Source organism: Dermochelys coriacea, chromosome 24 (genome assembly GCF_009764565.3).
Source record: "Dermochelys coriacea isolate rDerCor1 chromosome 24, rDerCor1.pri.v4, whole genome shotgun sequence".
Lineage (NCBI taxonomy): Eukaryota > Metazoa > Chordata > Testudines > Dermochelyidae > Dermochelys > Dermochelys coriacea.
Window position 1 is genome coordinate 9,535,776 of NC_050091.1, and position 24,410 is coordinate 9,560,185.

General features: G+C 50.3%; 1 protein-coding gene across 2 annotated transcripts in view; it reads right to left on the reverse strand.

Annotated features, from left to right (window-relative positions):
• KCNJ10 (potassium inwardly rectifying channel subfamily J member 10) overlaps positions 1-17,028 on the reverse strand; it is a 61,041-nt gene extending 44,013 nt beyond the window's left edge. Inside the window, exon 1 of one of the 2 annotated variants that reach the window (XM_043501731.1) lies at positions 16,383-17,028. The gene's annotated coding sequence lies outside the window, so the exon portion shown is untranslated. The remainder of the gene's footprint in view (positions 1-16,382) is intronic. The other variant, XM_038383487.2, reaches the window with a different exon arrangement.
• Positions 17,029-24,410: the final 7,382 nt, after the last annotated feature.

A 24,410-nucleotide genomic window follows, 5' to 3' on the forward strand; every position in this document is an offset into this window, starting at 1 on the left:
TGCAGCTAGTATTTTCTCAGCAAAGGTATCTCCTCGGGGTGTGCATGGGCTGATGACATGAGCGCTGGTGAATGGGGAAAGGACTCCTGGTTCTTTGCCTGTCTCTGACACTGACTTGCTCCATGAACCTGAGCTGAGCCCTTCCATGCCACATGTGTGGTTCTTCCCTGGGAGGAACAGAGGAACCATGAGACAAATTGCACTAACCACGGGCCATTGACTTCCTCACCAGCCTCTGCACACTTGCCCTATCTCTGCCTGGGCTACCTCAAATCAACTCAACACCCAGAGTAGCTTCAAACAATCAACACCCAAACTGCCACCAAAGTGTTTCCTTATTCCCTCCTGATGTGGAATTTTCTCCTGCGTGACACTGCCTTCAGGGTGTACAGAAGGTAGATCGTGCCAGACCAGCCTGATTGCTCTCTTTGAGAAGAGAACAGGTTTTATTAGACAAAGGAAATGGAGTAGATCTGATCTCCCTGGATTTCAGTAAGGCATTGGATACAGTTGCACAGGGAAATTATTAGTTGGGAAGATGGGGATTAATATGAGAACTGAAAGGTGGATAAGGAACTGACCAAAAGGGAGATTATAATGTGTCATACTGAAAGCTGAACTGTCAGGCCGGAGGGAGGTTACTAGTGGACTTTCTCAGGGATCAGTCTTGGGATCAATCCTATTTAACATTTGTATTAATGGCGTTGGCACAAAACGTGGGAGTGTGCTAATAAAATTTGTGGATGACACACAAAGTTGGGAGGTATTGCCAATACAGAGGAGGACCAGAATATTGTACAAGAAGATCTGGACCACTTTGAAAACTGGAGTAATAGAAATGGGATGAAATTTAATAGTACCAAGTGCGAGGTCATGCATATAGGGACTAACAACAAGAATTTTTGCTATAAACCAAGGATTTATCAGTTGGATGTGACAGAGGAGGAGAAAGACCTGGGTATATTGGTTGATCACAGGATGGCTATGAGCTGCTAATGTGATGTAGCTGTGAAAAGAGGCTAATGCAGACCTAGGATGCATCAGGCGAGGTATTTCCAGTAGAGACAGGGTAGTGTTAGTACCATTATACAAGACGCTGGTGAGATCTCATCTGGAATACTGTGTGCAATTCTGGCCTCCTGTGTTTATGAAAGATGAATTCAAACTGGAACAGGGGCAGAGAAGGGCTACTAGGATGATCTGAGGAATGGAAAACCTACCCTATGAGGGGAGACTCAAAGAGCGTGGCTTGTTTAGCCTAACCAAACAAAGGCTGAGGGGAGATGTGATTGCTCTCTATAAATATATCAGAGGAATAAATACCTGGGAGGAAGAGGAGTTATTTAGGTTAAGGGCCAATGTGGACACAAGAACAAATGGATATAAACTGGCCATCAGGAAGTTTAGACTTGAAATTAGGCGAAGGTTTCTAAGCATCAGAGGAGTGAGGTTCTGGAACAGCCTCCCATGGGGAGCAGTGGAGGCAAAAAATCTAACTGGCTTCAAGGCTGAGCTTGAGACATTTATGGAGGGGATGGTGATGCCTACAGTGACATGTAGCTGATCTGCGACTGCTGACAGCAAATATCTCCAACAGCCGGTGAAGGGACACTCAATGGGGAGGGCTCTGAGTTACTACAGGGAATTCTTTCCCAGGTGTCTTTGTGGTGGATCTTGCCCACACACTCAGGGTCTAACTGATCGCCATTTTTGGGGTCAGGAAGGAATATTCCCCCAGCTCAGATTGGCAGAGACCCTGGGTTTTTTTGGCCTTCCTCTGCAGCATGGGGCATGGACTATTTGGTTGCTTAAACTGGAGCAAATGGATTCTCTGTAACTTGGAGTCTTTCAATCGTGATTTGAGGACTATAGTTGTTCAGCCAGAGGTTAAGGGTCTATTTCAGGAGTGGGTGAGGATCTGCGGCCTCAGATGTGCAGGAGGCCAGATTAGATGATCACAATGGTCTTTTTTGGCTGTAAAGTTTGAGTCTGTCAGGTGCAAGATTGGCAAGATTGAGGCTGGAACAGGGTTTATAGATTCATGGCTTCTAAGGCCAGAAGGCGATCATCTAGTCTGACCTCCTGCATGTCACAGGCCATAGGATGTCCCTGAAATTAATTTCTGGTTGAACTGGAGAAGATCTTATAGAAAAATATCCCATATTCACTGAAAAATTGCCTGTGATGGAGAATCCCCCACAGCCCTTGGTACATTGTTCCAATGGTGAATTACCCTCGCTGCTAAAAACTCACACCTTATTTTCAGCCTGATTTTGCCTGTCTTCATCTTCCAGCCATTGGATCTTGATCCACCTTTGTCTGCTGGACTGAAGATCCCATTATCAAATTTCTGCCCCTTATCTAGGTACATACAGACCGTGATCAAGTCCACCCTTAACCTTCTCATTGTTGAACTAAATAGATTGAGCTCCTGGAGCCTCTACTGTGAGGCAGGTTTTCCAACCCTGGCATCATTCCCGTGGGTCTTCTCTTACCCCTCTCCCATGTATCAATGTCCTGCTTGAAAGGTCACATTGCTTCTAACCGTCTGTGGCAGCCAGCGCAGACTTCAACGTTACTTCAGGGTGGGCTCCATCAGCCCCTCACCACACTGCTTAGAAGCATTAAAATCAGGTCTAGACCATTGTGTATGGTACCCCCCCCCCACATGCTGTGTGCTGAACCCCCAGAGACCAGAAAGCAGAGCAACAACGACCACAAACAATCCTCACATGCTCCCAGGAGGTTCAACACCCTGTGCTTTATTTACAGTGTCTTATATAGGTTTGTGTCCCCCCCAGAAGGCTTTCCCCAAGCATCTACCTACCCGCTAGGTGCAGTGCAGAAGGTGGGGGAGAGATTTCACTGCTTTGAGATCCTGGGTGTCTTTGCCCTTCCCGAGCTTCCCCCAGCTGATGAGCTGAATCCCTTTGTTAACTGGTTAATCACTCCATCCTTAATCAGCATTGCCCCTGCAGGGAAGTTTATGGAGTGCCAGCCATAAGCTACTCCCACCCTGCCACAGAGCTCAGCTGGGGAGAATGGAGATCGGGTGGAACTCGTTTGTGCAACACAAAAGCCCGGCTCCCTGACCCAGCAGAGCCAGAGCGAAAGGCCCGGGATGAGGAGTCACCGAGGCCTGAAATGCCATAAGGCAGAGTGGGGATAATCAAGGAATTGAAACGCCTCTTTCAAGATGCCCATAGATGAGGGGCATCTCCAAAAACCCCTGGGGAGGGAGCCCAGGACTGGAACATCCTTTCTGAGTCCTCAGGAACCGAGAGACAAGACAGACCAGTGCGGTCATCCAGGCCAGCGTGGAATGATTCCTTCCCCAGGCCGGTTTCAAATGACCCAGCTGATGGATGCACCGTAGTTGCAGCTGAGTTGGTTCTCGGCTGTTAGGGAGACGGGGCGGGGGAATAGCTTTTATGGACCAATCTCTGTTGGTGAGAGAGAGGGGTTCTCCCGTCGCTGTTGTTAATCCACCTCCCCAAGGGGCAGTCATTAGGTTGATGGAAGAATTCTTCCATCCACCTGGCGCTGTCTACACTGCAGGTTAGGTCGGCTTAACTATGTCGCTGGGGGGTGTGGATTTTTCACACCCCTGAGCAATGTAGCTGGGACAACATGACTTTTTAGTGTAGACCTGGCCCGAGCAACTTTACACTCCATGGATGGCTCCAGTGTAGACAAACACCATTCAGTGGCTGTTGACTAACTAGCCTGGGGCACATGTTGGGCGTTCCTTCACTGCAAAGGCCAGGGGCTCCTTGCATCCCTTCATCCACCCCATTCCTGTGTGCCACCTTCCCATCCCCCTCTATTGCAGGGACTCCCTGCAACTGCCCCAGCCTGGCTCTACTGGAGTCACCCGAGCTTTCTCAAAATGGGGATGATAACGCTTCAGGGTTCAGATTCTCCTTGCCAGGAAGGGTATGTCTACACTCCAGTCACAGGGTGCGGCTGCAGCTCATGTGGACACACCCGAGCTAGCTTTAATGGAGCTAGCATGGGATCCGGAGCAGTAAAGCTGCTGCAGCACGGGCCCCGGCATGACTGTACAAAGCCCTCCGGGAACCCTAGGTCGCTGCCATGGTTTCACTGCTCCTGCACCTGAACTAATTAGATTACAGCTGATTTGAGTGTATCCATATGGGCTGCAAGCCCAACCTGTGACTGGAGCAGAAACAGACCCAAAGGGCCCTTCATACTGCTCCGGAAGGGTAAAGACATCTCAAAGTGGGTGTAAATTTCACACTCACTGACTGTACAGTCCCTTTGTGCTGTCAACGCTCTCTGAAGGGGCCTGGGTTTCAGTGAGGATTCAGTCTCCCTTCTTTTGAGCCTGAGCTGTCCAGAGCCAGGGCTTTGTCTATCTTTTATTGTGTGTTTGTACAGCGCCAAGCGCAATGGGAAGTCCAATTGTCCTTGGTTTGGCTGGAGGTCTCAGAGAGGCAGCTGATGAAGATCTATGTATCTGAGTAAGTCCATAAGCAACCTTCTCTCCTAATTGTTTCTTAATGAACAAATAGCGATATGACAACACTCCAAACAATTCTCCCACGCTGTGGGATGGGTTTCATTGCACGGCCTCTCAGATGAGCCTAATGATTCCTCAGCTCTCCACGAGGTCTTTCAGAGTCACTTCATTGTCATTGATTCATAGCTTCTAAGGTCATGTGACCAATGTGATCAGCTTTTCTGACCTCCTGTATAACACTGACCAGAGACCAGGTAAACAAAACCTAAATTTCTACTGTAAACACACACACAAACTAACCAGCATACACTTCTTCTGGGGGGAAAAAACACTTCCAGGCTGCACTGTTCAACATAAAGAAGCAAAAAAGGACAGCAATGCCATTTCCTTCCCACCCCTTGCTGGTTTAAAACAAACAAAAGGAAGTATTTCTTCACACAATGCTCAGTCAACCTGTGGAACTCCTTGCGAGAGGATACTGTGAAGGCCAAGACTATAACAGGGTTCAAAAAAGAACTAGATAAGTTCATGGAGGATGGATCCATCAATGGCCATTAGTCAGGATGAGCAGGGATGGTATCCCTAGCCTTTGTTTGCCAGAAGCTGGGAATGGGCAACAGGGAATGGATCGCTTGATGATTCCCTGTTCTGTTCATTCCCTCTGGGGCACCTGGCATTGACCACTGCTGGAAGACAGGATACTGGGCTAGATGGACCTTTGGTCGGACTCAGTATGGCCGTTCTTATGGTCTTATGTCCCTTTTCATTCTTATGTCCCTTTTCTCCTGTTTAAACTCCCCAGGCAACTTTCAAAGAGCCATTACTTTGTTTATTTCCAGCCAATTTTTCCACATTTGGTCATGTAGTGGATTTGAGAGCCAGGATTATTTACACCTCAAACATTTTGTTCTCCATTGCTGTCCACCTTTAGCAGACATCTACCTCAGTGCAAAGTGGGTATAAAATGCCAGGATCAAAAATCAGGAGTCAGGCCCCCAAAATCATGAGATTGGCTTCAAATTCATGAGATTTTCAAAAAATAATAGACTATGGTGTTCTTTGTATTGTCTTGCTGGTTTCTGGGCCTTTTGGGATCACTTTTTCCAGCTTTTAGCCCTACTCAGGAGAGCTGGAAACATACTTTTTTTTTTAAATTAAGACTGAGATTCTCACCTAATCACATGATTCCAGGAGTTGGAGCTTTAAGAAAAGCTTTAAGAAAAACACCAAATGTTATGAGACTTGTAGTAAAATCACGAGAGCTGGCAACACTGAAATGCTACCAAATCAGCATAATTGTGCACGATTCTTATATATACTAAGGCTATTTATTATTATTGTATTTCTCAGGAACTTTATTCATGGAGCAGAGCCCCAGTGTGCTAGATTCTGTACAAAAACAGGTTTAAGAGAAGGTCCCTGCCCCAAAGAGCTTCCAGTTTGTATATGGAGGGCCTCAGATTGTGTGTAAATTATATTTACCCTCACCTTAACACTCCTTTTCACTGCCACATGTGTGTAAAGGGACCTTAGTGTAACTCAGGCCTCACTTTGCGTCAGTGTACATGGTAACACAAGGGGTAAGGCAATGGAGAAGCGGACCTAAGGCCCCAATTCTGTAATAAGCACCATGCAAAATCACACTGAAGTCAATGCAAGATCTACTTGTGCTGAGCTGACTGTAGGATCAGGAACCAAGTTTCAAAGGTCAGTTGTTTGTGTGTTGTCTGTGTAAGATAAAAGTGTGGCAGCCTCTTTACCCACCCCCCTAAGAAAAGTGCCTTTTTTCTACATACCTGACTAAAAACAGCAAAAGGGATTATCTACAAACCTCACAAATAAACCCTGGAAACATCACTTTTGAGAATAGACCAAAAACAAAAATAAACAAAAAAAAGTCAGAAAGTTTTGAGGGGTTGAGAATTAAAACCAGATTGGAACCCTTGCTATAGAGTTCATGATTGTGTCCTAGGAAGCTGTAAAACCTTGTGTTTTCTGTGCACTGCTCCTTTACAGTGCCACAAATACTATCAAAGAGCACAGCTTGCAGATTGTTATAGGAGAGACACACACACTCTGCTCTCTTCCGGGAGACTTGATTTTGGTTCTTTATAGATGCTGATTTTGTGTATGCTAAAAAAATGGAAAATCAAACTGAAAGGTACAATTGTGTAACCTGCTGGTGAGTATGTGTGAGAGACAGGTCTCTGATCCACAGAGGACATGAAGCTGTTAGAGCAGCAGCTAGGGTATCGTGGTGCTTTAACTCGAACTGTGGTATTTCTTGCTTTTAGCTCCACAGATTCCCAGTTCAATCCCTGGTATGTCAGCCATCCATCCCAATTGGTCTTTGTATATGGAAAAACCTCATAACGACTAGCATGCTCATTGATATAATAGGCTAAAATATATTTACGTAAATCGGTATTTTAGCTTCCTGCTCTTTGCTTATTGATCTGTTTGCTTGGAGATGGTGTAGTTTGGCCATGAATCGCCAATCAGCTTTCCAGACGCAACTCCATTTACGTGACAGAATCAGCTAACCTAATTCCAGTCCTTTGTTTGGAAAACAGGATTGTTTTCAGGAGTTGCTGGTGCACCAGATGCTGTCATTTGAGATGGTAAGAGGCACTGATTTATAGCACAATATGGGTGCCTAATCAATCACAGTAATATTTTACTCTCTTCTACATCACTGCCCGCCTATGGATGTCAAACCACAGACACTTGTTTATTACGATTCACAGCTGCCTCCTCCCATGACACAGGCAATTCTTATTTTACAAAGAGGAAAACTAAGGCACAGAGAGGGGAAGTAACTTGTCCAAGGACACACCCTGAGAGAACCAGGACAGACCTCAAGAGTCCGGGCTTCTGGCCTGTGCGCTAACAAACTGGACACCAAAGGCGTTGAAAAGCAAGGAGTCCACAAATGGGGTCAAATGTTCGTGCCACATCCCCCCAAGCAGCCGGAGTTCAATTAATTTTATGTCTTAAGCCTCACAGGGGGAGTTTGTGGGTATCAGGCACTTTTAAAACTCTAACTCTTAAGTAGGAGCTGCAGCCTAAGTGCATGGGACAGCTGCCAACTCAGCTGGCGCCCCAGGGACTGAAGTGGGGATCCCCAGGACTAAAAGCAGGAGCTGTTATAACTTGAATTATGACAGGTTTCAGAGTAGCAGCCGTGTTAGTCTGTATTCGCAAAAAGAAAAGGAGTACTTGTGGCACCTTAGAGACTAACAAATTTATTTGAGCATAAGCTTTCGTGAGCTACAGAGAAAAGCCACTGTATTTTCCAGTGAATGCATCCGATGAAGTGAGCTGTAGCTCACGAAAGCTTATGCTCAAATAAATTTGTTAGTCTCTAAGGTGCCACAAGTCCTCCTTTTCTTTTTGCAACTTGAATTAAAGATCCAAGCTGCTGTAGCTTGTGGCTGTAACAACTCATATGCGCTCTAGATCGGCCCAGAATGGGACCTGTCACATTCTCACCACTGGGTTACATGGGCATCTGTTTCCCCTGGCTGGTTTATTTTCAGAGGCTGTCACGCTCAATCGCTAGAAGCAGGGGCTGCTGATTTATGCTCTTGGTTTGGTTTCCACTCCTCGCAAACCAGAGAACATGATCTGACCCTAATCCACTCCTAATCCTTGGGCAGGTGAGCTGCGTATTAGAGACAGCGCTGTTCCAAACCCCATGTCCTAACATACACACACTGCTGCCCTGACAGTGCAAAGAGGGCTCTCCGCTGGAGGTGAACCTATGCAGCACTGGGGATTTGTTTGGGGAGTAAAGCAGGGCCTCAAGGGGGAAACACCTAGGAGGGGAGGAAGTGGTAGGTGTGATCCCAGCAGTTACAGCCAGAAGCATTGGGAGAAAAGTCAGCAAAGGGAAATTTAGGCTGAACTGTCATGGTAATCTTCCGAAGAGTGGAATCTATCTGTCTATCACCATACAACCCTATCTATCTATCTATCTATCTATCTATCTATCTATCTATCTATCTATCTATCTATCCCTATACACACCCATCTGTCTCTAGCTAACCATCCCCATCTATCTATCTAGCCAGCCCCATCCACCCCTTCTGTCTCTCTTTCTCTCTCACTCTATCCCTGTACGCGCCCACCTCTCTCTGGCCATCGAACCTCACCCAGCATCATGTCGGGCTGTAGGAATCCCTGGGGGAGGTTCTCTAGCCAGTGCCCTGCAGGAGGTCGGATGAGATGATCAGAATAGGTCTTATCAGCTGTGACCAGCCCCTGTTGCCAATGCTGTGGGAGCCTTTGAAAGCATTCACGTATAGGTGCTGTCCAGAGAGGTAGGGAAGAATCACTGTCCCACGTTCACTCTCTCTTGCCTTGCAGCTGACGTCCCCATCTACACCCACTTGGAGGGGGTGTGAAACACTACAAGGACTCATTCCACTGTGACATGGGAGCCCTGGCGGCAATCCCAAAAAGAGCTTACTTCAGAACAACCAGGGATTTTTCCCCAGATAAACCCATGAAAGTTCGGCTCTTTATCAGAAACGCTTGGCTTTGGGACATCAGCAGAACGCAAGACTGCTCCCATTGACATAACAGTCCTGCTCCAATTTGCACCTATGCAAAGGGATGGGAAATGCTAAGAGCCACTCTGAGTTCATGATTGAAATAGACAAGCCAGGAAGGGGTATTACCCCCACTTCACAGAAGGGAAACTGAGGCACAGGGTGACTATGTGACTTAGCTCTGGAGGGGGCTGAGAATTAAACATAGATTCCCTGCGTCCTAGACTAGTGCCTTAACTACAATGGCAGCTTTCCTTTCTGATAAGGGTCTTTCTTGAGTACATATACTTTAAAAATGTAGCGCAGAGAATCCTGAGCAAATACAAAAAGTCTGACTGAACAGATGCTTTTCTAAACCACGTGCTTCCCTCCAGGAACAGTCCTAGGGAAGGTCACAGTAATTTCTGCAGAATTCTCAAACTCACTTGAGAAATTCTATAGCAGGGAGAAAAATGCCCTATTCAGTGCTAGAGGCTGTTTTAGACACATCTGCCTTGAAATCTCCAGGGCCTGGTTTTCCATCACCCTGCCCTGTGGACAGCCTTTCACAAGAGCAAAATGGGGTCAGACACTCTCAGACATCCACTTTATAGTGGTATGAGTGTGATTTTGAGAGTAATTTCTATTGAGTGCTGAAGAAGAGCTCTGGGTAGCTCGTCTCCCTCACTAACAGAAGCTGGTCCAATAAAAAACATTTCCTCACCCACCTGGTGTCTCTAATATCCCGGGATCGACATGGCTGCATAAACCAAGCCCTGTGTAATTTCGGTAGAGTCCTGTAGGTTTCATCACTAGGAGAGTCTACAGGTTTCAAGGACTATCCTTGGACCTAGGTACATTTCTCTGGTGGGTGGGTTACATTCTGCTATGTTCCGGTGGGACGGCTGTCAGATAAACCCCTCTTGGATAGCCAGGAGAGCTGTCGGTGCTGCGTTGGTCTGGTTTTTAAGAAATTGCAGTGGTGTGTCTTGCAGTGCTGTGTTTGTTGCTGCCCTCGGAGAGGGTGCCAGCTGTCGTGCTGAAGGGCAGAGCAAGGGAGGGTCAGGCCTGAGGCCCCTCAAGCTGGGCTTCCCAGTCAGGGCCACCCAAACCCCTTGGTCTCCTTGGCAATTGTGATCTGAAGTTGGTTCACCAGAGAGACGTGCCAAAGTGGGCCCTGCAGCCAGGGGGCTGTGCCACACGTGGTGGGGAGGGAGAGGCAAACAGATGAGGTCTTTACTGGTCTCCTAATCTCTCAGCCTGCCCGTTTCCTGTGTCCACTGGGCCCTTCTCATCCTGTAGCGCACACCCTGCAGAGACATCCAGCCTCTTCCTCAACGGAGTGGCCCGACTGGCAGCTGCTGAAAGCTCTGCCTGCCCCTTGGTCACTGACTGCTCCTTGCTGGGGTCTCTGCCCCGTTCCCACCCCACTCTGGCCTTCCGTCACCTGCCACGCTGGCTGTTTGCCTTAGATCCCAGCTGGCTCAGGCAACTCATCTTCACCTACCGGGCCCTGTGTGATCTCACCACCGCCCACATCTCCGGTCTCACTTCCTCTGCCCACACCACCCGTGCCCCAAGATACTGATGCTCCTCCTGATCCTCTCCCCTCCTCTCTCCCACTTCTTGGCTTGGCACCGTCTGTCAGCCCCTCCCCCACCTTGCCAGTGTGCTCCAGGGGGTAGGGGTACAGGGCCAGGACTGGGGAAACTGGGGAGCTGTTCCACTCCTTTCTTGTGTGAACGTGAGCAAGGCCTGCCCCACTCTGTGCCTCAGTTTCCCCAACTGCGTCATGAAGCACTCTGAGGGTTAGGGATTCTAAGGGCCAAATGTAATGACTATAATAACCACTTCTTCCCCATCCATAACCCCATGCCCTCCCCACATGCCTGTCCTGCCCCTCCTGCACTGTAAACTCTTCAAGACAGTGGATGTGTTTGCCTCTGTCAAGTCCATATATACAGCTGTGCAAGTAATTTGTCTGTCACCTAGTGTCTGGGCACCTCATAATCTTTACTGTATTCCTCCTCACAGACCCTCTGAGAGTCAACACAGGGCCATTATCCCCACTGTACAGATGGGGAAACTGAGGCACGGGGAGACGAAGTGAGCTCCTTTCTGTCTGTTCAGAGCCAGCTCACACCCATAAGAGCTGCCCCCCACTCCCCGTCAGTTCTCTGTGTGCTGCTTTCACCTGAATTTTGCTGCCCCCTTGTTGGTGATGGTTTTGCAGACAAGAGGTTGCAGGGGGCTAAGATGCTTCCCTTTCTTGGTGCTGGGGGTGGGGATGCTGTCAAACATGGGAAGCAAGAAAAGCTCAGCCCAGTGGCACAAGGAAGGCAGTGAAAACCCAAAGGACACAGAGACACAGGATGCCCAGAGCAACGATCCGTTCGGAGCCAGCACAGAGCCGGGCCTCCACCTACTAGGGGTGGCAAGGGAGGCCACATGCCCTGGTCCAGCACATCTACTCAACAACATGTCCTGGCAGGTCTGCCCTCTCTGCACCAGCTCCCAGGGTCCAGCCGAATCTGTCCTGCTCTTCAGAGCCCTTTGTGGGACCAGTGAAAATACACCCCAGCCCACAACCAGGACCTGCCATGACAGCTATGGTACAATGGAGTCAGGAAGCAATGTGGGTGCGGGGGGGGGAAGGGGTGGGAAGGCTCATAAGCGCAGAAAGCAGAATGGTCATAGGGGTTAAAGCGAGACGGTGGAACTCACGGCGGCCACTGGAAAGAAGAAGCCACAGGCCTTACTATGCTCAGAACTATAGGAAAATTGGTTTCTTCAACTGCACTTTCCCTTGATATATTTTACACACACACCCCACAACACATCTACCCATTCACACAACAAACCCCTCCACCACAAAACACCCACCTACTCACACAACCCCCAATATAATACAAGATTTTGTACAGCCTTGGAAAGAAAGAAGATTTTTTAAGTATCTGTGAGGTGCTCAAGTGCAGTAGATAGATAGATAGATAGATAGATAGATGGGGGTATGGGGATAGATAGATAGATAGATAGATAGATAGATAGATAGATAGGGGGTGAATGGGGATAGATAGATAGCGGGGGAGCAGTTGGAGCAGGCTCTGATGCTCCCTCGCATAGCACACCTGTATCACAAACGCCCTTTCTCTCTTGCCTTTGCATCTCCCCCACATCCTCCTCTTATTTTTTATTTAACTCTGTGCTGCCCTCCCTCTTGCCTTCTCTCCACTAACAATCTCCACCACTGCAGGGACTTCTCAAGCAGGTGTCACAGCCCTTGGGCGGGGGAAGCAGGTGTCAGAAGTCATGATCAGCCTTCCCATCACAAATTGCTAAACAGGAGGGGTGTCATTGCTAGATCCCAGCTAGGTGCAGCGGGACGGCACGGGGTGTGTGTGTGGTGTGTGTGTGCCCTGGAGGAGTCCTGCCATGGAAAAGTCTGGGAGCCAGTGTACTAATGCCTTGCTCTGTGTTTCTCTTTCTTGTCTGCTTGAAACCCTGTTATTTCTGATCCTGAGTGTGACTCGTTATGCCAGTGTGTAAGACTTCATGGGATCAGCCCCTGAGATTTTCAGCTCTTCAGGGCAGGGGGCAGCCTGGGCAGAGTCGGGTGAATGCTCAGCGCTCTGTTAACGCTTCATATGACAGGAATAACACCAGTATTTAGGACTCTCCCAGCAGGTTTGGCTATGTGTTGTCAATCGTTTACCCTAGAGTTTCCCTCTTTTTTTTTTCCTGCCTACAAATGAACCCCAGACAGATGCAGATATTTTTATGCTTTGATTCACCAATGCTCCAGGCTCGGCTTATGCAAAGAAAGGTCAGTCTATGGGCATATGGGGGGAAATTTCCCTCCAGTAATTGAATAGGTAGGCATTGAGTCACATGATGTTGCTTGTGCTACCTGATTGAATGTGGCTGGGAGTCTATAGCCTCCATTCCCTCACTTTCTCTACCCATTTGTTGTCGCTTGTCTTATAGTTAGGTTGGGAGCTCCTTGGGGCAGGGACTGTCTTTTTGTTCAGGGTTTGTACAGCACCTAGCGCCATGGGGTCCAAGGCCATGCTGAGGGCTTCACCAGATAACTTCATCCGGATCTGGCAAGTGTTTAAGGATTTTTCCTCACAAGCTGCCCATGAGGTAGGGGAAAGGTTATTAATGACTAATTATTAGTAATTAGTTATTGTTATTCCCCTTTTACACAGGGATGGAGGAGCAGATTCTCAAGAGCTCAGCAGCATACCCCAGTTACAATCTTGTCAACACTAAGCCTTTAAAAATCATGAGCTGGGCCCCCTAAAAATCAATAGATGGGCTTACAAATTATGAGAATACAAATAATAATAATACATTGTGGGTTCTGTTTCTTTGCTTTCTGGGTTGTGAGCCTTTTGGGGCCACAATGTTCAGCTTTTCTCCCCAACTGTGAGAGCTATAAACTTTAGTACTGAATGACAGCTGAGAGGCACGTGTCATCACCTGACTCCAGCAGCTGGGGCTTGAAGAAAAGCAGCGAGTAAACGTGAGACTTGGGATAAAATCGCCAGAGTCAGCAACAGCTCCTTGTGTGCTGTTAGCACCCACTGTGCTGCATCTAAAAATCTGGCCCCAGTTGTTGAGAATTAACTGGCCCAGGGTCACACAGGGAGCCAGAGGAAACCTGAGTTATCACCTAGTGCCTGAACCACTGACCATCCTTCCTCCTTCTTGGACTGAAGACCCCTGGCAGAATAATGAGCAGGGGATTCTCTGATTTGCTCACATCTACGCCTGTTTCACAGGGGAATACAGGCATCTGTGACTAGGGTAGCCAGTCCCCAGACCTGGGTTCAAACAAAATCCCATTGGCATGAATGACTAGTGCATAGGAACGAGAGGAAGCAAAAAGCAGCTAAGGCTCTGAAGGGGCATTCCCAGACCTGGCGCTGTACTTCTCACCCAGCACTAATAAAACAATCAAGGCATTGGAACTGCCTCACCCAGTCCAGGGCTTTGGAGACGGGAAGCAGACCCTACTGGGGAGCCGCTGTCCACAATAAAAGCCCAACCTTTCACCTGGGCGGTTATCTCAAGAGAAGCCATTCGTGCTCTAGCCCGGCCCTTTCAGGGATATCTTTAGAAATGAGCATGGTGGGGCTGGCATGTCTGTATAATGCAGCACAGCCTCCCAGCATGATAGGGTCATAGATCGTAGAATTTAAAGCCGGAAAGGACCATTCGATCATCTAGTCTGGCCCCCTGCATATCACAGGCCAGGAACTTTCACCCAGTTCCCCCTGCATTGAGCCCAGTAACTTGTGTCTGGCTAAAAGAAAAGCAGTACTTGTGGCACCTTAGAGACTAACAAATTTATTAGAGCATAAGCTTTCGTGAGCTACAGCTCACTTCATCGGATGCATCCGATAAAGTGAGCTGTAGCTCACGAAAGCTTATGCTCTAATAAATTTGTTAGTCTCTAAGGTGCCACAAGTACTGCTTTTCTTTTTGCGAATACAGACTAACACGGCTGCTACTCTGAAACCTGTCTGGCTAAAGCATCTCCTCCAGAATGGCAGCCAGTCTTGGTTTGAAGATATCAAGAGAGGCAGCGTCCCCACTTCCCTGGGAGTTTGTCCCAAGGCCAAACCACCCTCCTGGTTAGAAACGTGGGCCTAATTTCTAACTGGAATTTATCCGGCTTCAGCTGCCAGCCACTGGCTCTGATTCGGCCTTTCTCTCCCCAATGAAAGAGCCCATTAGCATCCATTATTTTCTCCCGGGGAAAGCAGTCCTACAGTGTAATCAAGTCACCTCTCCGTCGTCTCTTTGATCAGGTAAACAACCAGAGTTCTGTATGTCTCTCACAAGAAGCCTTTTTCAGATGGTTTGCATGGCCCTTTTCTGCCCCCTCTCCACCTTTTCAGCCCAGGCAGGATGGGCAATCGACAGCTGTGTGCCTGTTTCTGAGCAATTCGGGACAGAGCATCCAACTCACCCAGGCATTATGCCTCGGGGAGGCAGGGCAGGTGCGGCCTTTATGGGGCTGGGCTTCCACCTAAATAAGGAGAGGATGCATGCTTTTGTAGCATAAGAGTTGAGCAGGGAGTTTAGAGAGAGGAGTTCAGTTCCTGGCTTTGCCACAGGTTCCCAGGACAGCCTTGGACACTTTCCTTAATCTCTCCCCATCAGCCGTCAAGTGGGGATAATAATCTCTCCTCTGACAGTGGGTTGTGAGCGCTTTGGGGTCCCTCTCTCATGAGGTGACTCTGCAGCACCTAAGGGAGCCCCTGCTCTCGGCTGGGGTCTTCTAATAATTGTGCCATTAACAGCTGGATCGAGCCAATTGTTGGGAGCCTGGAGGACATTTAATGGCATCATTCACGAACCATGGACCCAACCCTGCGTTTGTCACTCAATTACACTTAGGGACGAGTGCAGGCACTTGGCCCTGTAGCCATCGCGATGCAGGCAGGGCAGAGTAATGAGGGCAGTGGTTTTCTAGCTGCCCGTCTCCAGCTGCTGGGCCCATGTCAGATGCAAAGAGAGGGGAAGGGGAGGTGAGTGAAGGAGGTGATAGGGGAAGCCCAGGGTGCCTGCTTTGGGGCTCTAGTGTGGGCAGATGCGAAGCAGGCTCCAGGTGGAGGGTTCTGCGAATTCAAAGCTGCAGGACCCAATCTCCCCCCCACACTGGCTGCGGTGGCACCTACTCATCAATCAGCGCCCGCTCCCCACTGCGAAAGGAATCCCAGCCCAACAAGGAGGCCGCACTGGGGTCGGCCATACGGGCAGGGGACGGATCCCATTCCAGCAGCCCGGAATGTCAGGCTGGCAGAGGGCAGTCAGGGAGGGCTGTCTGGTGGGATCCCACCCGCCCCTGCACACACAGAAATGCAAAAGAATAAACACTCGGGCTACAGAACTTCACAGCTGACTGACACAGGGCAGGGGGGTCAGCTGGGATCCCAAAGACATATTGATTACAGGAGATTTTTGTTGTGAATGAGAGACTTTCCACTCTGCCTGCACTTCAAATAAAAGTTTGAGTCTCTCTACAGGTTTTGCTATATTCTCTCTTACATCCCTCTACCCCTCCCTCTCTCTCCGGCCCTGATCCTGCTCTCATTTACCCCAGTATAAAGCAGGTTAGATCCCACTGAAATGCACCTCAGTGTAAAACCAGCATAAGCACAATCAGAATCAGCCTGTCTCTTTCTCTCTCTCTGCCTACCATCATCTCGGCATCTGACGGAATGGAAGATCCAAGTCAGGGTAACACCAGTTGAGCAGCAGCACCCATGAGGAGTCCAGGCCATCAAATCAGAGTGCAATGCAGAACTATCCCCTGCTCCACCTTCACCCCAGTTAGGAATGGATCCTGCCCTTACCTTGAGTCCAGAGGAAGAGGGACAGTTCGCAGGTGGGGTCCACGATGGCTGGACTGTGGTGGAACCTGAGATGAAAATGACCCGATCCCCCCTTCGCCCGGTCGGAGCAGTGGTGTGCAAAACTTTCTCACACTGCGAGCCGAGCCGGGTAAAGTTGGTGCCCTAAACTGCCAAGGTTCAGCTGCAGTGGCGCGGGGGCAAGGGCTCTTAAGTGCTGTTTCCACAATCAGATAAGAGGATCTGGAAAGCCCTGGTCTCCCATCTATTTCATGCCTCTTTTTTTTTCTTCCCCTCTTACAAAACTTTGTCCAAGTTCAATTGAATGAAAGGATTATTTTTTAAAAGGAGGGGGTGGCAAAGGGAGTTGATTGACATTCCCAAGGGCCCTATCGCAGAAGGATGGGGCTGGCAGTGATTGGAGGGGCCCAGGGGGGTGGGAGGAGCTGGGGAGTGTGAAAGAAAGAAAGAAAGAAAGAAAGAAAGAAAGAAAGAAAGAAAGAAAGAAAAAGAAAGAACTGGCAGTGAAAGGTGGGAGGCAAGGGGCGGGAGAGGGAGGATGGAGAGTGAAAGTTTGAGAGGAAAGTTAATGAGGTGGAAATCAATCCCTCACTCAGATAGGGTCATGTTACCGCTCCCAGGGAAAGTGGGGGATGGAGAACAACAGGAACAGCGCAAGATTTCTCCAGTCCTCAGTCCCTGGAGAGCTCTGTGGATTTAAAGGGCGCAGGAAGCCCGGCTTAGCAGGTGTCAGTGCTAGGCCCTGTCTTTTCGCACCGGTGTCAATTAATGCAGTACAAAGGCCCTGCAGAGCAGTGCTGCACTGGTATAATGCGGGGCATCACCTTGGGGCTTAGCACCAGGTCAGTTACACCCAGGCAGCCACCTGGGTGAGCATCCCCAGACTGGTGGCAGGTTCTGGATGGTGGGCGTGGAGGGAAGGCGGGCAGGACAGGCTGGGCATCATTCACAGGGCCTGGCTCTCCCCTGCCCTGGCACCTTACACAGCTGTTTATACCAGGGCGCGGTAATCCAAAACGCCACCCGCCTGCATCTTACTTACACCTTTGCATTGCACTGGAAGCACAAAGAGGCCTTAACGTGGGTATGATCTGCCGTGACAGCCCCAAACATGCCAAAATCACGAGATTGGCTTGAGATTTGTATTTATTCATTTTTTTAAATAATACATGTTGGGTTCAATCCATTGGGTCTCTGCTTTCTGAGCCTCCAGGGTCACGTTCTCGGGCTCTTCTCTGCAGCCAGCAGGGCTAGAAACTTACTTTAAAAAAAGAAAAAAAAGAGAGACAGCTGAGTGTCTCCCATCATGCCCTGACGCCAGGCGCTGGGGCTTTATGTAAAACATCCAATATTGCAAGACTTGTGATAAAGTCATGCAATCTGGCAACATTGTGGGATGGCAACGGACGCCCCCTTTACGCTGCCAGAGCAGCATTAATGGAACTAAAAATCAGGCCCTGCTGTTCTGACCTGGTACCATCTCGCACTCACATGGCACTGGGGTAAATGACGGCCCCCGGGGAGGGAAATGAGGCCCCTAAACTCCCAGCCCTTTGACTGATTCGGAGTAAGGTCAGGAGGGCCCATTCTGCATAGGCACTGAATTTTATTTTAACCCGAGGTACTCTGCCCTGAGGCCCCGCCCCCCACTCCGCCCCCTCCCCCGTGGCCTGCCCTCCTTCTGCCTCTTCCTGCCCCTGCTCCGCCCCCTCCACTGAGACCCCGCCTTCACTCTGCCTCTTCCCGCCCTTCCCCGAGGTCCCTGCCTACCTGCTCTCCGCCCTCCCCCAAGCACCTCCCCCAGCCGCTAAACAGCTGATTGGTGGCCTCACGGGACAGCTGTGGCTGGTGGGTGCTGAGCACCCAGCCCCGGAGCACCCACGGAGTTGGCGCCTGTGCCATTCGGACCCTCTAGTTTGACCCCCTGTATTACCCAGGACAAAGAATCTCCCTCCAAATCAGTCAAAGGGCTGGGAGTTCTGAGCAGCACTTGGATAGCGAGGGGGCCCTGCTCTGAATTTGTGCTTGGGGCAGGGGAGGGTGCAGAAGGAGCTTGTTTAAAGATTCCTTGGTTAAATCAAGTCCTACTCTTTCCTGGGCTGCCCACCCCCCACCCCCCCATGGCCAGGGAGCTCCACTCTCACCCAGGGAAAACCTCCAAACCAGTCACTTGCCCCATCCTTTCTTAAAGAGATAGTTCCCATTAACCAACATACAGAGATTAGAAGTATCAGGGGGTAGCCATGTTAGTCTGTATCCACAAAAACAATGAGGAGTCTGGTGGCACTTTAAAGACTAACAGATTTATTTGGGCATAAGCTTTTGTGGGTAAAAAAACTACTTCTTCAGATGCATGGGAGAAGGTGGTGTGAATTGCACCTATTTATGGGTGCCATGCATCTGAAGAAGTAGGTTTTTTACCCACAAAAGCTTATACCCAAATAAATCTGTTAGTCTTTAAAGTGTCACTGGACTCCTCAGAGATTAGAAGGGCCACCGAAGAACAACTATCAGCACAACCCCCACAACTACATCTAAAGATCATGCGAGACAAAAGCATTCCCACAATGGCTCCAGGGACCTTACACCAACAGTTAAACATACTACCACCTTTTCTTACCATCACCCGGGTCTGAACCCAGAACCACCCAATCTGCAGCATGGCGCTCTTCCTCGGTGGGAGTAATCGGCACTAGGGGAAGGGTGCTGTTAGCATGAATGTGGACCAGCCCAGACAGGGAGGCAAAGCACTCACTCTGCCAGCTCGTTACACAAGCATTTGTTGGGCAGCAAGTGTTGAGAGTCTTGATTTTGCTTCCTGGCTCCAGGTGTAGATTATGGGCCAGACAGCACCAATGCCCAATGGCCCCCTGAACCTGGGACTGCTGCCAGCAGGAGCTGCTTCTACTGGATGCAAAGTACCAAATCTCTTAGTGTAGAAGTTGAAACAGAGTCACAAACATCTAGATGTGGTCTAGTTGCTAGGGAGTGAGCTGCAGAAGCACCCAGTTTAAGAACATAAGAACGGCCATACTGGGTTGGACCGAAGGTCCATCTAGCCCAGTGTCCTGTCTTCCGATAATGGCCAATGCCAGGTGCCCTAGAGGGAATGAACAGAACAGGTGATCATCCAGTGATCCATCCCCCGTCGCCCATTCCCAGCTCCTAGCAAACAGTTTTGTGCATTTCTACCAAAAGGCAGCGGAATATGAGCCACTGCTCTGTCTGAGACCTGGGTTCTATTCCCAGCTCTGTCCGATGTGCCCTTACGCAAACTCTCAATTGTCTTTGGTGGGAAATGGAGGGAATGAGAGTTATCCCCAAGACAGGAACTTGGGCTGTGGCTGGCACAGAGTGTGGATTAGATCTCATGGGTGCTGGGCTTACAGCTGAGTGCCTCTTTCCCTAGGCAAAGTGCAATACATAGGCGGCTCTGCCTCCCTCTGTTTCACTTTCCCCAAATCACACGCTAGCTGGAGCTTTTGGCAACATCACGAGACGTTGTCCTGCCTCAGAGGGTGCCATACTGTTGGTAATACTGTAAAGGCAAAGCTTGGGGAAAAGGTGAGTTTGGCCCATAACCCGTTTGGTTGCGTGTGCATGTCCAAGGCTTCACAGAGAAGGTGGTGTGAATTGCACCTGTTTATGGCTGCAGTGGAACTGCTTTGCCCCCAGCTGCCTCTTTTCCGCTTTCTACCTCCCAAGGAAGGCTAGCCCTTCTCAGACGATTGAATAACAGGCCAGAGCTGGGGCTTAAAACCCAGCTGGGATTCCCAGCCAGCGGTGGGAAGCAGGTGTTATGTTTCACAGCATATCTTGCAGAAAGTTGGCAACGTAACACAACTTTATTGCTTAGAATTCAGAACGGTCACAAACAGGCTGCTCCCCCTGGGCAGCAGGTGAAGCCCCCTTTGGGGAGGCTAGCCTGCTGGCCCCGCCCCTTCCACCCACCACCACCAGAGCTCTGGCTCGCCCGTGGCTGGAAGAGCCCCAAGCCACTAGTCACCCCAACCCCTGAGCATGGGGCAGCTGATCGGCCCCAGCACCAGTCAGATCCCAAGGCTGGCCTGAGCAGCCCTGGCCATTGGCTGGAGCTGGCTTCAGGGAAGGGGGGAACAAGGGTGGGGTCTCCCAGCAGAGCAATGGGGGGTATGGCCTGCGTTAGGGGAGGCTTGGCCTCCCCTGGCTTATGTTACCCACCACCTATGCTGCTCCCTAAAACAGAGGGGAACAAGTCCCCACACCTTCCTCTATGCTGGCTGTCTGCTGTCTGACACCAATCACATGCTTGCTTCCCTACGGAGCCCCCTCCCTCAGGATTTAAAGTCACTGATCATAATTTTAACACAGTTTTCAATACACCACAGCAGTAGCCAGAAAAACCCATGCTCTCTTATACGTAGTTTACACTGCCTTAGTCCTTTACATATGAGGATCTCAAAGCACATTACAAGCACTCACTCATTAACTCCTGCAAGTCCTCATATGAGGCAGGTATTATTTTTCTCATTGTACAGATGGGGAAACTGAGGCACATAGCGGGCAGTGACTTGCCTAAGGTCACCTGATGAGTCAGTGGCAGAGCCAGGAAAAGAACCCAGGAGTCCTGACTCTCAAGTCTGATATACAATTAAAATTCCCACCCCTGAGTGCCATAGTTAGATCCACGTAATCCCCAATGGAGACCCACCTAGGTCAGTGCAAGAATCGGGGAGGTGGATTACCTACATCAATGGGAAAACCCCTTCTGTCGCTGTAGTAAGTTTCTATGCTACAGCTCTGTACAGCCGCAGTGCCATAGGTGTGTGCTGTAATGGCTATAGTGTAGACACGCCTGTAGTCACATCGCTGTCTTGGGCTAGCCCCGTCAACACCATAATTGTTAATGAATTGGAAGCCTGTGAACAAATTGATCTTTGCTGAATGGGTTTGCGGGTGCCAGTGATATTTCGGAAAGATCCCGTTGTGGGCTAATTAAATGACGATTAATTGGAAATAATGACTCAGGAAATTTCTCTGGCGTTTCTTTTGGCTATCTGCAGCAGGGAGTCCAGGTGACCTGTTACAAAACACTGTAGCAAATTCAAAGGGAGCAGGGAGGGGAAGAGCTACCAAGAGGCCAACTCGGGTCACAGTAGCTGAGCGCAGGATCTCGCCCTGGCTTCTGAGCAGTTCGAGAAAGGCTGGGCTGTAGCAGCAGCATGTTTCCTTGCAGAAAGAAAGATGCAAAGGCCCAGATGCAGGACTGCTGTTATTTCTCGTACACTGGATCCTACAGTCGAGTGCCTGTTGCATGGTGCAAACATACCAAGGGACAGTCCCTGCCAACAAAGAGCTTTCAGTCTGCAGACACACAGCCGGTGGGAAGGGATTGTATCTAGCTGAAGGTCGGACCGCAGCTCTGGGAACAGAAGTCAGGTATCTGGAGCGCCAGTCTAATGCCTACCCACCAGGCCACGCTTATTGGGCACCACATTCCTGGTCATTTATCGACAATGGGCATGCCCTCGTAGAGGGATGTTACGTGGCCAAATGAGTATCACAGAACACTGCAGGATTGTGGGAATTTACCTCGCCGGTTCATGGGAGTTTGACCTCTTCCTCCACAAGCTGGGCTCCTAAAGGCCATTTGGAATCTCCCACAATCTTCCTGCAGGTATTATGGGCTAAGTACCCAGAATGCTGTTGGCCTTTTGCCGTACCCTGCCGGCCTTCTACCTTGACTGCTGCTCCACATGAGTCTCCTTGAGCAGTTGTTATGGGAGGATTATTTAGCTTGGAACCTCTTCGTTGTGTTCAAATGTAACAATTATATTTGACATAGCATGTACGTTGATCAGAACCTCACATAGCACGCTAATACATGGATGAGAAAATGACCATAATTGGCTACAATGCATCGCTATTGAAACCATTTAGCATGGGTGCAGGGCAAACCCCAGGACACAGATCAGCATGGGCAGGGCAGGCGAGCGGAGCCATTTGTGCTTAAATCAGGCCTAGCTGACTGGTTCAATGAGATCATCATCCCAATTTCCTAGTACAGACAAGGCCTGGGTGTCACTCTCATCCCCTTAATTGTTATTATTATTATTAAAGGTGTATTATGGTAATGTCCAGGAGCTCCAGTCATGGACCAGGGCCTCATGGTGCTAGGTGCTGTACATTACTTATTTGGTGTATTACGGTAAAACCTAGGAACTACAGCCATAGCCCGGGACCCCATCACACTAGGTGCTGTGCATTGTTTATTAGCTGTATTATGGTAACACCTAGGAGCCCTCTTCTTAGACCGGGACCCCAGTGTGCTAGGCACTGTACAAACACAGAACAGAGAGACAGTCCCTGCCCGAAAGAAATGACCATCTAATACATTAAAGCCTTTGGTTCGAGGCATCTGCTTGGACTGCCACTCAAAGTCACCACGCCCAGACATTGGCCGCTAGGGTGACCAGACGTCCCGTTTTTAAAGGGACAGGCCTGTATTTAAGCCCTCCTGCGGGTGTCCTAACATTTTCTTAAAAACAGGCAAATTGTCCCATATTTTCTGTCTCCCCCCCTCAGTACTGGTGGGTCGGGCTGCTGGCTGAATCCCTGCCTGCCAGCCACCCTCCCACCAGCGGTGAGTTCGGGGGGGAACCAGTGGCTGGCGATGGGGGTGTTGGGGGGCAAAGCTGCAGCACATGGAGCTGTCTGCTCCTCCTGCTGGTCCATCAGTGCAGCCCCTGCTGTGCACCGGCTCTGGGCCAGCAGGGCCCTGCCCCCCGTCTTGTTTCTGGCCAGCACTGGCTGCGCGCTCTGAACTGCAGTGGCTGGTGAGTGTGGGCAGGCGCCAGGCGGCAGCTGATTACGTGTCGCTTCTGCTGCCCACCCATCGGCCCTTTACGTGCTCCTCCTCTCACCGTCCTCTCCCTGCTTTGCCCCTTCACCCTGCCCCCCCCAGCCCTGCTGCTCCTCCATATCCCCCCCAGCGGGGTGTGTCCCGCTCTCAGCGCTGGGCAGAGAACCAGCCCCTGGTCGGAGCGCTCAGCTCACCAGCAGCCTGGCCGGCAGGTTCCTTCCTTCCCCCACTGCCTGCGGCTGGGCTAGCGCCCCGGGAAAGCCCAAGACCCTCCAGCCCAGGGCACTGGCCAGGAGGAGTCAAGCCCTGTATGTGCCAAAGCCTCGCACAGCACTGGCATGGGGAAGCCTCTCTGCTCCACAGCTAAGCTCTGGAGTGGTGGGGGGCGGAAGCGATTTCCAGCCTGTTCACGCCCCGACCCTGCAGGCTCCACAGCTGCCTCCCAGGCAGGAGCCTAGCACCCTCTTCACCCGCCCTGGGTCATGCCCCCAGGGAACGCAGGGTGCTCCATTCTCTAGACACCCTCCCCTGGCTGGGTTGGCTGAAGCCCCTGCAGTCAGGTTCCCTGGCCCTGTGCACAATGCATCCTTGGGGCTTAACCCCTTCCTGCAGGCGCTGTAGCCAGGGACAGGAAGCAGCTGGGTTATGTCGTTGTCAGCAGCAGCCTGGAGGTGTTAGTTGCCTTTCGACACTGTGCGAGCAGGAAGGGACAAGCTGCTTTCAGCCACAGGGGAGGGTGGGGCGGCGCGGGGGTGGAGAGATGAGCTCTGCAAAGACATGGTCCAGGTCATCCCTTCCTCCCACCCCAGCCACCCCCCACAGCTGGAAGCAGCTCTTGTCCCTTTCCTCCCACACAATGCCAAAAGGCCACTGCTGGCCATATTCTGGTGTGAACCCTGGCAGAAATCGGGGGGTGGCATCTGACCCTGCGTGCTCCCCAATGTGTTGCCTCGGAAAGACGCAGCAGCAGGTACCAGGAGAGGCGAATTCATCCCAGGGGCCCAGCCAGGCAAGGAGGGCGGATAGCGCCGGGCAGGGAGGGTTGGGTCAGTCGGTCACCCCCCCATGGGAGAGAGGTGTACAGGGGTGTGTGTGTGTGTATGTAACCTCTCCCCATGGGGGGGAATAGGGGTGTGAGTATCACCTCTCCCCGTGTGAACCCTAAATCT